Genomic DNA, 12,073 nt, shown 5'->3' with positions numbered 1-12,073 from the left:
AGTGCTGTAAAATGTGTTTGTCTCCCCCCCGCATTTAACATTTTGTTAAACACGAGAAACAGCCTTCTATCAAAACACTACCTCTTCCATACTTCGCTGTTGGCATTAGATATGATGGCATGTAGGGCTGTCCAGGCAGCGGTCAAACCCACTTCGTTCCATCGGGTTGCCACAGGGTAGAGTACGATTCATTACTCCAAATCATTCGTTCCCAGCCACCCACTGTACAATGGCGTAGCTCTTTACACCACGTCAAGCTTCGCTAAGCATTGTCTACAGAAATGTGTGGCTTATGAGGAGCTGTTCAACCACTGTACCCCTTTTAAATCCCTACGCATAGGCATTGTGCTAACTGGACTGGTGTAGTCCTTCGGAATTCACGAATGATTCCGTCCGCTGATTTAATACGATTTTTTAAAACCATCCTGCACAGTGCTCTGTGATACCTGCCCACCATTACACGAGGTCTGCATGGTATTGGATTAGCTATGATGGTACCTTTAAGTTTCCGCCTCACATTCACACAACCAGACGTCGGCTTGAGGAACACCGGAAGCATTGAACTGTCCTTGATGGCTCTTTAATTCAGGTGATATTCGATGACTGATCCACGTGCGAAGTCCCTGAGTTCACCCATTCTGCTGCTACAGCTTTACCTTTGACAACACAATAATCCACTCTTATTCAGGTGTATCCACCGCTCATAGTAGCTAGAGCTCAATTCAGCATTATATAAGCGTGTCCAGATGGTTTTAATTACATAGTGCATATACTATCTGACATGGCAACGGCCTTGCCGCAGTGGAGACACCGAAGTTAAGCGCTGTCTGGCGTGGTCGCCACTTGGATGGGTGACCATCCAGGCCGCCATGCGCTGTTGCCATTTTTCTGGGTGCACTCAGCCTCGTGATGCGAATTGAGGAGCTACTGGACCGAATAGTAGCGGCTACGGTCAAGAATACCATCATAACGACCGGGAGAGCGGTGTGCTGACCCCATGCCCCTCCTATCAGCATCCTCCACTGAGGATAACACGGCGCTCGGATGGTCCCCGTAGGCCACTCGTGGCCTGAAGACGGAGTACTTTATATAGTATCTGACATAACTAGCGAAGCATCCAGAACGGGTGAAGTAAACGAAATGAAACATCAAGGTTTTAGAGGGTATGTGATGTTGTTTCATGATTACAAAGTCGAGTCAAAATTACAAAGGGGCTGGCCCACAACTGTTGTAACTGGTTCTTGACATCCTGGAAATTGGCACTGCAACGGAGGATGACGTCCGGGCTGGTGCCACACTTCTTCTATTCGGGATAAATACGGCGTTCTTGTTATTCACGGGAATACCTCAACATCACGGAAACATTTGTGGATGAGCACTGTCCTGTTGGAAAATGGCACCACGATTTTGTTGCATGAGCAGTAACACAGTCCGGCCACTCCTGCCGGAGGTTCGAGTCCTCCCCCAGGCGTGGGTGTGTGTGTTGTTCTTGGCATAAGTTAGTTTAAGTAGTGTTTAAGTCTAGAGCCGATGAGCTATGCAGTTTGCTCCCTTAGGAATTCATACACATTTGAACATTAGAGTAACACGGTCATGAGGATGGGGAATGTCAATGACCTACCGCTGTGCCGCCAGAGTTCTCAGAATCACTACCAGTCGTGACCTGAAGTCGTACCCGACGGTCCTCCACCCCGTGTAATCAGGAGTAACGCCGCTGTATCTCTCCAAAACATGGAATTAATCGGACTTCTCCTCAGGTTGCCATCTTACTCGCCAACGGTGGTCCTCCGGGATACTGCGGGACCTCGATTTACTGCTGAAGACATCCATCAGGAGCCCATGTTTCCCAGTCACCGCACCACAGCAAAGGCAGCCATACGTGTGGTGGTGTTAACGGCAGCCTACACATGCGACGGTAATTCTCCAACCGGTGGAGAGATATGACACAGAACGTTGCAGGGCGGTCCATACTTGTTCTAGGATGGCAGGCGCAAGAATAAAGATCCTGCTCTGTTGTGGTCAGACGTATTCGCCAGAACCTTGGCAACGCGTACGCATGCCCTCATGTTCCCGTACATTAAAAAATCGGGCCACTTCACAGCCGAATTCCCCACAAATGTGCATAATGTACGATTTGGCCAACCTGCCCTACAGGACGCCCACAGCGAGGCCGCTTTGGAACTCTGTCACATGTTGATGACACTGTCTCGCTGGAGTAAGCGGTATCTCTATATCTTTCTCAGTGATCACTGAGCAACTGACGCTGCTCACGCCCTTTATATTCCCTACCAAGCCTGGCTACAACAACAAACGCGAATAATATTATTGACCCGTCGATGGTGTGTTCATGTCCTAGGTTGCAATGACCATGACTTGCGGGTGATTCACTTTTAATTGTCAGGCAGTGTATTTGAAATGTACAGCTTAGCTGAATCATTCTGTTCTAAAATGCAAACATCTGCTAGGAACTAGTAAAATTAAAAGTTGGAAACTCACTTGCATGCAATAGCCACAGATTTTCGTGTTATTTAACATAGACGATGAGTTTATTGAATATTCCGCTATTCATGTGCTCAAAAATGTCACCAATATTTACAGCTGAAGATAAATATTTTAATCCTTCACTTTAATCTGAGTCAACAGTAGCTATCCCTTAAGTCAGTCTAATAAGAAATCACTAAGCTGAGTATATCATTCTGTCATCACATCATAACATTCTAGGGCTTTCTTTACTTAAGATCTGGTCGGGTACACCACAATTAGTTGCAAGTGTAATATAACTTCACTGGCATCTGTTCTGAGAAACCTCTCAGGCAAGTGTCTTTTCTCCTTGCGTCGCACACGTCATTCTCCTTTCTCCACTTTTAATTTTAATGCTTCACTTCAGAAAAGAATTTTTTCTACTGTTTCTTGATCTCCCAATTTTAATGCTTCACTTCAGAAAAGAATTTTTTCTACTGTTTCTTGATCTCCCTTTAACTTTCCAGATCCAAATTGTTTTTATTTTTCTTTATTTTATCCCAGAGATACTTTAATTGTTTTAACCAGCCACTGGTTCCCGGACTCGGGTAGGCGCGCCGTCCTTGGATGGAATCCGCCTGGCGGATTAACGACTAGGACGGGTATGACAGCCAGCCTGGATGTGGTTTTTAGGCAGTTTTCCACATCCCACTAGATGAATACCGGGCTGATCCCCACGTTCGGTCTCAGTTACAGGCATTTGAAGACATTCGCAATATTTCATGGCTTACACTAGACACAGACAGGTGGGGTACACTACTTACAACCCGGGGTGTTTGGGGTGGCGGCAGGAAGGGTATCTGGACACCCTCTGTAACTAACATTGCCAAATCCGTAATAAAAAGGTCGACCCCGTGTTGAAGCGGGACAAGGCCCAAAGAAAGAAAGAAAGTTTAATTCTTTTATTAGTCTATTATTATAAATTCCGTATAAATTCCTGCACCTCATATTATTAGAGAAGCGAATTTATTGCATTTTTGGAGAGGTTGAATCAAGATTTTTTATTTTTTTATACGCGATCAGGCAAACCACTTGGGTAAACGAATCAAGTATGGTGATTTATTTGTAAACGTTCTGGTTTTCATTTTGGAGGTATGGCCTTGAAATCTCCGTGTTACATTTACACTGAAGTGCCAGAGAAGCTGGTATAGGCATGCATATTCAAATACAGGCATATGTAAACAGGCAAAATACGGCGCTGCGGTATATAAGACAACAAGTGTCTGGCGCTGTTGTTAGATCGGTTACTGCTGCTACAGTGGCAAGTTACTAAGATTTAAATGAGTTTGAACGTGATGTTACAGTCGGCGTACAAGCAATGGGACACAGCATCTCTGTGGTAGCAATGAAGTGGGGATTTTTCCGTACGACCATTTCACGAGTGAATATCAGGAATCCGGTAAAACGTCAAATCTCTGACGCCACTGCGGCCGGAGGAAGATTCTGCGAGAACGGTACAAACGACGATTGAAGAGAATCATTCAACGTCACAGAAGTGCAATCCTTCGGCAAATTTCTGCAGATTTCAATGCTGGGCCACCACAAAGTGTCAGCGTGTAAACCATTCAAAGAAACATCATCGATATGGGCTTTCGTAGCCGAAGGCCGACTCGTGTAACCTTGGTGACTCATGACACAAAGCTTTACGCCTCGCCTGGTTCCATCAACAGCGACACTGGACTGTTGATTAATGCAAACAAGTTGCCTGTTCGGGCGAGTCTCGTTTCAAGTTCTATTGAGAGGATGGACGTGTACGGGTATGGAGAGAAACTCTTGAATCCATGGTCCCTGCATATAAGCAGGGACTGTTCAAGGTGGTGGAGGCTCTATAATGGTGTGGGGCGTGAGCAGTTGGAGTCACAACGGACCCATGACACGTCTAGATACGACTCTAACTGGTGGCACGTACGTAAGCATCCTGTGAGATCAACTGCATCCATTCATGTCCATTGTACATTACGACGGATTTGGGCAATTCCAGCAGGACAATGCGACATCCCACACGCCCAGAATTGCGTGGTGCCAGGAACGCTCTTCTGAGTTTAAACACTTCCGCTGCCCACCAGACTCCTCAGACACGAACATTACTGAGCAAATCTGGGGTGCCTTTGCAACGTGCTGCTCAAAAGAGGTTTCCTCCCCTTGGTACTCTTACGGATTTATGGAGGATTCATTGTATCAATTACCTCCATTACCACTTCAGACATTAGTGGAGTCCATGCCACGTCGAGTTGCGGCACTTATACGTGCTTGCGGGGGCCGTACACGATATTAGGCATGAGTACGTGTCTCTTTGGCTCTTCATTGTAGGACGTCCGAGGTTTTACTAAATAGTTTGAGATTGATGCCACTGCAAAGGACACGTTCCATTTACTTCCCCATCCTCGTTCTCGTCGACGTTTCTCCTTATGTACATTTTATACAGTGTTAACTTAATTCATTAGAGGTGAATTATGCATAAATAGAATGAAAACACATTTTAACCTTATATGGGGTTGTTTGTGTGTGTGAAAAATGGTGCCAATAAAACCAAGTAAGGAGAGGTTGAAAATACCGCGGCAGTTGTAAATTACTTTATTTTCACACTACCGGTTTCGGGTCGTTATACGCCCATCATCAGGTGTCGTAGCTGTGCTGGGGTCGCCAGCGCCGCGTATACCAGGCGCGGTGTCCTGCCCATGAGCGCAGAACAGGGAGTCAGATATGAGTGAATTTTTGACGTTTTATGTGTCATATTTTGAATTCCTATGCTACATTTATTTTATAATATTTTAGTGTACATGCTAATGGCCACGATGATGAGCTCCCTTAGCGACGAAAATAGATAAGTTTCCTCATAGCTGATGTAATCCTCCATACGACTGGGCGAAAAACGTCGCTACGCTGTAATACGGGGATATTTCGTCCCACACGGAGAAAACCAGAAAGCGTGACCAGTATCGCGAGCAGCGGTGGTGTGAGATGAAAACTAAAACTGGACCGTGGAACAATGGCCAGACGAACTGCGCAACTGTGCGCAGGAATTGCGTGACAACAGCGGCTGCGTCCGCGGCGGCAACTTTGCAATTCCAACAGCGCATTTGTTTTGGCTAACGTTCCCCTCCGCCTCTCCCCCCTCTCGCCAGTCAGGTTTTTCGTCTGAATACGGCCTGAAATAGAGCGGAAATGACTCAGAGGGTTGAAAAAATTACCTTCATGGTGTGGCAAACATTAACACTGACCAAAAACAGTTGTGAGACAGCGACAGAAGTACACTGGTGTCCAAAATTAAAAGAAACAAACGGAAATTATGTAAGGTTGCATTTATTGTGCGACAAAACGGAATATATAGGTGATAGTAAATCAGAAACAAAGCAAAAAATACAGAACGTGAACTACTTCAACATGCATTACGGTAGACAAAACTTTTCTGCCTTTTTTTTTCCAACTTAATGGATTTGCACACCATTCACACAACTGGTTAATGTGCTCAATATGGGGTGTCACCACCTCTGACAGCAATACAGGCCGGCCAACTACGGACATGCTGTGAATGATGTCATGTGTCTCATGTTGAGGCAGTAACTGTTATTCTTCCTGCAGGGCTGCTCGCGGCCTTGGAGAGTGGTTTGTGCAAGCCGTCTCCCTAACACATCCCAGACTTCTTCTAAGGGATTCAAATCGGAAGAGCGCACAGGTCACGCCATGTGTGCAGTACCATCCGTTCCCAAGAAACCATCAACCACCCATACTGTGTGAAGTCAAGATATCGTCCATCAGTACGACGTCTGGGACCACAGCACCACGTCAGGATACCTGACAGCAGTTAAACGATTCACCTCGTACAGCTTCATGAAGAAAGGTTCGAGTGGTAAACATAATCCCTTCCACAGCATTAGGGATCCTCCTCGATCTCGGTCTCTGTCTACAATATTTGAACCCCGAAATCGTGTTCCACGTTCCCTCCAGATGCGAATTCATGGAGAATCACTCTCCAGACTAAATTGGGATTCATCTGTGAAAACAACATTGGCTCACTGTTCGGCCGCCCAGGTGGCATGTCGATAACTCGACTCTAGACTTTCCCTTCTTTGAAAAGACGTCAGAGGTAGACACATAGCAGGTCTCGGACAATAAAGGCCACTCTGCTGAAGCCTTCTGCACATCGTTTGCCTCGATGCAACACGTCCAGTGGATGCTGCGAGCTCACATGCTAGTTGCCTTGCAGTTATAAGGTGGTAATGTAGTGCTCTTTCAGCCAAATAACGATCCTCTCTTCTGAAATCACATGTGGTCGGCCAAACCCTGGTCATCGGATCTTCGGGATACAGTTTCGGTCTCTATAAACTGCCGCCGCATCCGAGAAACTACAGAAAGATGCACATTTTGCCATCGGGCCGCATCAGTTTGTGACTGGCCCTCCAGCACAGAGTGTCTCGTAGGCGTCTTCTCTGTGCCATGCTGCACAGTCTATGATTGTGTACACAGCGGTCTTGGATGTGGGGCTACGCAGCAAAAACTACCTCGTTTTGTAGATTCCTTATGCCATCGTTGGCGTGGTTGTCTGTTGACCGGAATGTCATCTTCCGTGCAGAACACGATCGTACGGACATATGGTTGACAGTTTGTATGATTATAGGCTACCGTGAATTAGACACAGAACCGTGAAATGGGGGTTTGTTGCATTAAGTTTGGGCACCAGCATATTTACTACTATCCTACAGTCGCTTCACTGTTCTTTTGTTCAGTTAAATTGTGACAATTTCCCAAAGGAAACGTACGTTGAATTCTTAGACACAGGAAATACCTTCGGTAATTTTTAAGCGAGTAAAATGTTATCCAGGATAATGTCAAAGAAAATCACTTACTACTCACAATTGAAGGTAATTTATTTAAAAGACGACCAGTTTGGAACTTACGCCATCTTCAAGTGACTACAGTCAGTTTAGCCTTCGCATTTGGAATTGGAGTTCAGTATAGATCGAGTATCCAATGGATATTGCGTACTAACTTCAAATTGGTCATATGAAGCACCTAATTACGACCGATGACAGATTCCCTTTACCGTCGCCCTTTAACGTCACGGAGTTTAATACCAACCATTACGGATAAAATTAATAGAATGTTACCCTCTCTTAGAAAGTATTATATACATGTATAAATAGGAGAACAATATTAAGGCGTTCTCTTTGTGTGACACATTACAGCAGGCAGCACTGACGGAACATTACCGCAGGTCAAAACAGTTAAAATGTAAGGTAGCGTTACATATTATCACCAATGATATTCATTTGTATATTGAATAGACAGTGAGGAGGAAAATGACTATATTGTTATGAAAGCTGTCCTACACCGGTAGGAAATCATTATGATACCTTTTGTTGATGATATAGAAGTGATCTCCAAAAGTGAACAGGAACTAAGTCGGATTGTTAATTGGAATGGAAAACGTGCCTGCAAATGTTTACGAAATGCAGATAAATAAAAAAGTTACCTGTGGCAATTGCATGCGTATGAGGTGATTATGCTGCTCGGCTGAATGTCAAGACTTGGGCAAGAGACTGCCGCGGCGATAGGTGGATTGTTGGACCTCCGAAGTAGAATCTCTTAGGACAAAACAAATAAAAGAACTAAGTCAGTAAGCTTCGTGTTCCACAGAGCACTTCTGCAGCTAACAAGATCCCAGATCTGTCCGTGCGACCATCTCGGACGTAAACTGCGTCCAGTATATCGAGAATCTGTTTCAACAAGTGTGGGACAGCTTTCATCAGGAGAGGACAGAACGCTTTTTAGCACCCTAACCGGATCAGTGCATGCGTCCAAGCCAGAGAGTGCGCAACATCTTGCTGATAAGAGGGACCATACTCCCAACTTCTCTGTAAATTTGGCTTGATTTTGCGGTCTCTCAAATAACATCACATACTCTCTCAATGAGTGAAGTTTCATTTCGTTTCCTTCATTCATTCTGAGTGTTTTTTTTTCAGGCAGTGTATTTCTGTAGCCGCTTAACATACAGTAATTCTGTTCTCGGATAAATTGTGAGAAAGCCCTCAGTACATTAAATACAGAGATATAGATATAATTTCACTTGTTCAAACAGAACTTAAACAATATCTGCGGCTTGTATGCCATTTCTAAAAGAGAGCAATTCAAAGATGCATTACTCTTCAGTCTCCGGTTTCTAGTTTCAGAGTACTAACATTAATTAGATATAAGGATTAACTATTTAGAACATTAAACCCATTGGTGTCTTATACGGAAGTTTGTGATTTCATATCCAAATAAGAAAATACAACACATTGGTTAAGAGAAAAACAGAGTGTTGCAACACCGCAGTATCGGTATAAAAGAGCCACACAGGGAATGTAGCTTCAATTGCCTTTGTGTCATAGACGTTTTGTTGAGAGCTGATTAGTTTCGCAAAACAAATGTTTCTTACAGCCAAGAGAAACCAGATACGCTACCTCTTTACAGAGAATGAAAAGCAAACGTCAAGAGAACAAGTGAGGTCAACGCAAAAGGTATTCCAACAGGCACTGCCCGATAAGAATGACAATTCGGCTAACGTGCTAAAACTACTAGTATACGTGCAACGAGCGGAGCGAACTAAATAAATGTTCTGGGAGCTTTCGCTCATAATCTGCGTGTTAACTCCTGAGAAAAAGTGAATATCTCTGGAATAAGATGAAGCTACCTTACAAATAATGGATGTAAGAAATACGCGTTGTTGGGCTCCTGAGAATCCGCCCAGACAAGGCATGTTTCACAACAGAAGTAGTGGAATCTGAGCGTATTGTGGAGGATTACTGAAGGCTACGTGACTCGTCCGTATGTCATTGAAGAAACCTTAACGGTTAAAGGATGTGTACTATTTCTTGCCGAAGTGCTACAGGTTCTCCTAGAGGAGCGTCACTTGAAATACGAACATACACACAAGAGCGCCCATACCAGGGGGAAAGGAAAACATATAGTTTAGTCAGGTGTTACTCTTTCAAGAAAATGATTTAAAAGTCGGTGCTATACAGTTTTTTAACAGGGTCAGAACCGAAACTTCTTTATAGTCACTCACAAATCGTCATTCGTCATCCAAGCTTTCGTATGGGTGTTTCTCCATGTACAGTATATGGAACCATTACTATGGCAACCCTGTTTTCTGCTCTAATGTGGCTAGGAATACGCTCATCCGCCTCTTTCCTGGTCATGGGAGAGGACGTGATGACGTTAGCAGTTGGCCTCTATATTTGCGTGATTTGATGCCATTGTATTTTTGTCTCTTAGGTAAACTCAAAGATAAAATTTATGCACAAATGCCGGCGAAGGAAGAGGACTTAAGATATCGCATCCTGTGCAGTGCTATCGAAGAAATCTCTTCATTTGTTCAGAAGTTCTGCGCCGACAGCCTGCGATAGGCTGCGGCATTTCCAACACTTGGCGACATAATTGAAATTTTATAGAAATGTTTATGATCAAATTTTTTGCGATTTATTTTTTGTTGTTGTTACTGATGTACTTTTACAATGTATGTGTGTGTCTTAACATTAACCTCATTACCTGAAGTTATCATTTGATAATCTTTATGCCTCAGTTCCATGCTTTACGAATGCATTCCATTTATGACGTGTACCTTTCTCTCAAGGGTCTGGCAGAAACAATAACAGAACTCTTATCTGAGTTATCTGTTGATGATGACGATGTTGGATTGTGGGGGGGGGGGGGGGGGAGGGCTCAATATCGTGGTCATCAGCGCCCGGACAAGTTCCAATCTTTCCATTTCTAGTCTCGCCACTACTCGAATGATGATGAGATGAGGACAACACAAACAGCCAGTCCCCGGGCGGAGAATATCCCCGACCCGGCCGGGAATCAACTTGGGACCCCGTCATCCAGAGCCAGCAACGCCAGCCGCTAGACCACGACCTTCCGACGCAGCTATCTCGTGAATCCTCCGTGGACGACACGTCCTTTGCCTTCCAGTTGGTGTGCCACTGAAACCACGTGTAGCCAAGTGAGATTAGTAGTTCCAAATTAAACTTTTCTCCACTATTCTGCTTTTATAAGCAGACTGTCTTATATGCAGGAATACCCCATCAGATTGGAACGACAGTTCAGTGACATCTTGACTTACGCGTAGGACAGCAGTCTGTTTCATGTTCAAAACATAAAAAATCCTAAACATACTGCAATATCATCTAAACTACTAATCAGATTTTAAAAAATGAAACGCCAATGACTTCGTTTCTGCTACAACAACGATCCTAGCACCAGAATTTATTAAATCCCCATTTTCACAGTCGGAGGTGATACCAATATTTCAGTAATTAATACAGCTATAAAAAAAGACTATACGTCAATTATTGGAGACTTTTTCACAATTAATTGGGGTCAAAACAGAATTACGGTGTGTTAAACTGTTCAGTAACTATCCGAGATGAAGACCTTAGCCTAATCATTCTGTACATTAAATGGCCATCGCCATTAACAATGGCGAAATATTTTTTAATGTCCTACTCAAAAACTCCATAGCGATCGTCAAAATACTGTACATAGAAATATTAGGGGGACTGGAGAGTAATGTCGTTTCTGCACATGTCGATATTCGTTCGTCATTTATCAGCTCACTGTGTACTTGTAAGCCGTGCCAAAGACATCTTCAGGCATAAGAGGCTTCTTTATACGTAAATAATTAAATCTTCACTTTTTCGCAGTTTATGATGATATTGCCAGTGAAGTACCTGAAGAGGCACATATTCAGCATTGCTTTCTGAGTGTTGTACGGGTAATAACGTGACCAATAATATTTGCGACGTTTATCCAACTGTATTAGGCATTTGTAAATGTCAAACGTGGTTTTCTAAGTTCAGATCCGATAATTCCGATCTATCAGGAAGACTAACAGTTTTAGACGAAGATAAGAGCAGAAGTAGAAGCAAATCCATGTCTCACAAAACGACGAACTGTCAAACGCTCTCAAAAAATTTGCAGCAAATTTGGCAAACACAAACAAAGCTAACTTATCCACCGTATGCAACTTATTGCCTCATCCATCATAATCGTCTGATACTGCGCCATCGAATTTCCATTTATTCAGATCGCTACAGCATTTTCTAAGAGGCATAAAATCTGAATATTTGGATATTGTCCAAAGTGCCACCCCCAGATATTTTGCTGACAAGCCAATTATCTCTTATAGATCTCGCATTGAAAATTTACACACGAGATGGCAAGTCTTATTAATGACGAATTACTGATTAAAATCAAAACTTGCTGACAATTTACCTGTTTGAATTTAAGGCAAACAAACTGTGGTGTCGTCTGAAGAACGCGATCCTATATCAGGCCTTTGACACACAAAAACTGGGTACCTCACGACGGAACCACATGTAAGAACAGTCGATGCCTGACGCACCAACGAACGAGAGACGCAGGCGTAGATAGGGACTCGAAGAGTACTTACGTCAGGGAACAGTGCCGCTAATCCTACTCTGGAATCATCGTTTACGACGACAGCATCGCCTTACTTCAGACCCAGAAGCGCGAGATGTGTTAAAATTCAGAACTGTATAGAAGTTTATAG

General features: G+C 43.8%; 1 long non-coding RNA gene across 1 annotated transcript in view; it reads left to right on the top strand.

Annotated features, from left to right (window-relative positions):
- Positions 1-12,073, top strand: part of LOC126419807 (uncharacterized) — a 572,400-nt gene that overhangs the window by 427,366 nt on the left and 132,961 nt on the right. The gene's annotated exons all lie outside the window — the stretch shown is intronic.

This window comes from Schistocerca serialis, chromosome 9 (assembly GCF_023864345.2).
Source record: "Schistocerca serialis cubense isolate TAMUIC-IGC-003099 chromosome 9, iqSchSeri2.2, whole genome shotgun sequence".
NCBI lineage: Eukaryota > Metazoa > Arthropoda > Insecta > Orthoptera > Acrididae > Schistocerca > Schistocerca serialis.
Note: the sequence above shows the minus strand (reverse complement) of the source record. Positions and strands in the feature narration are given on the sequence as shown.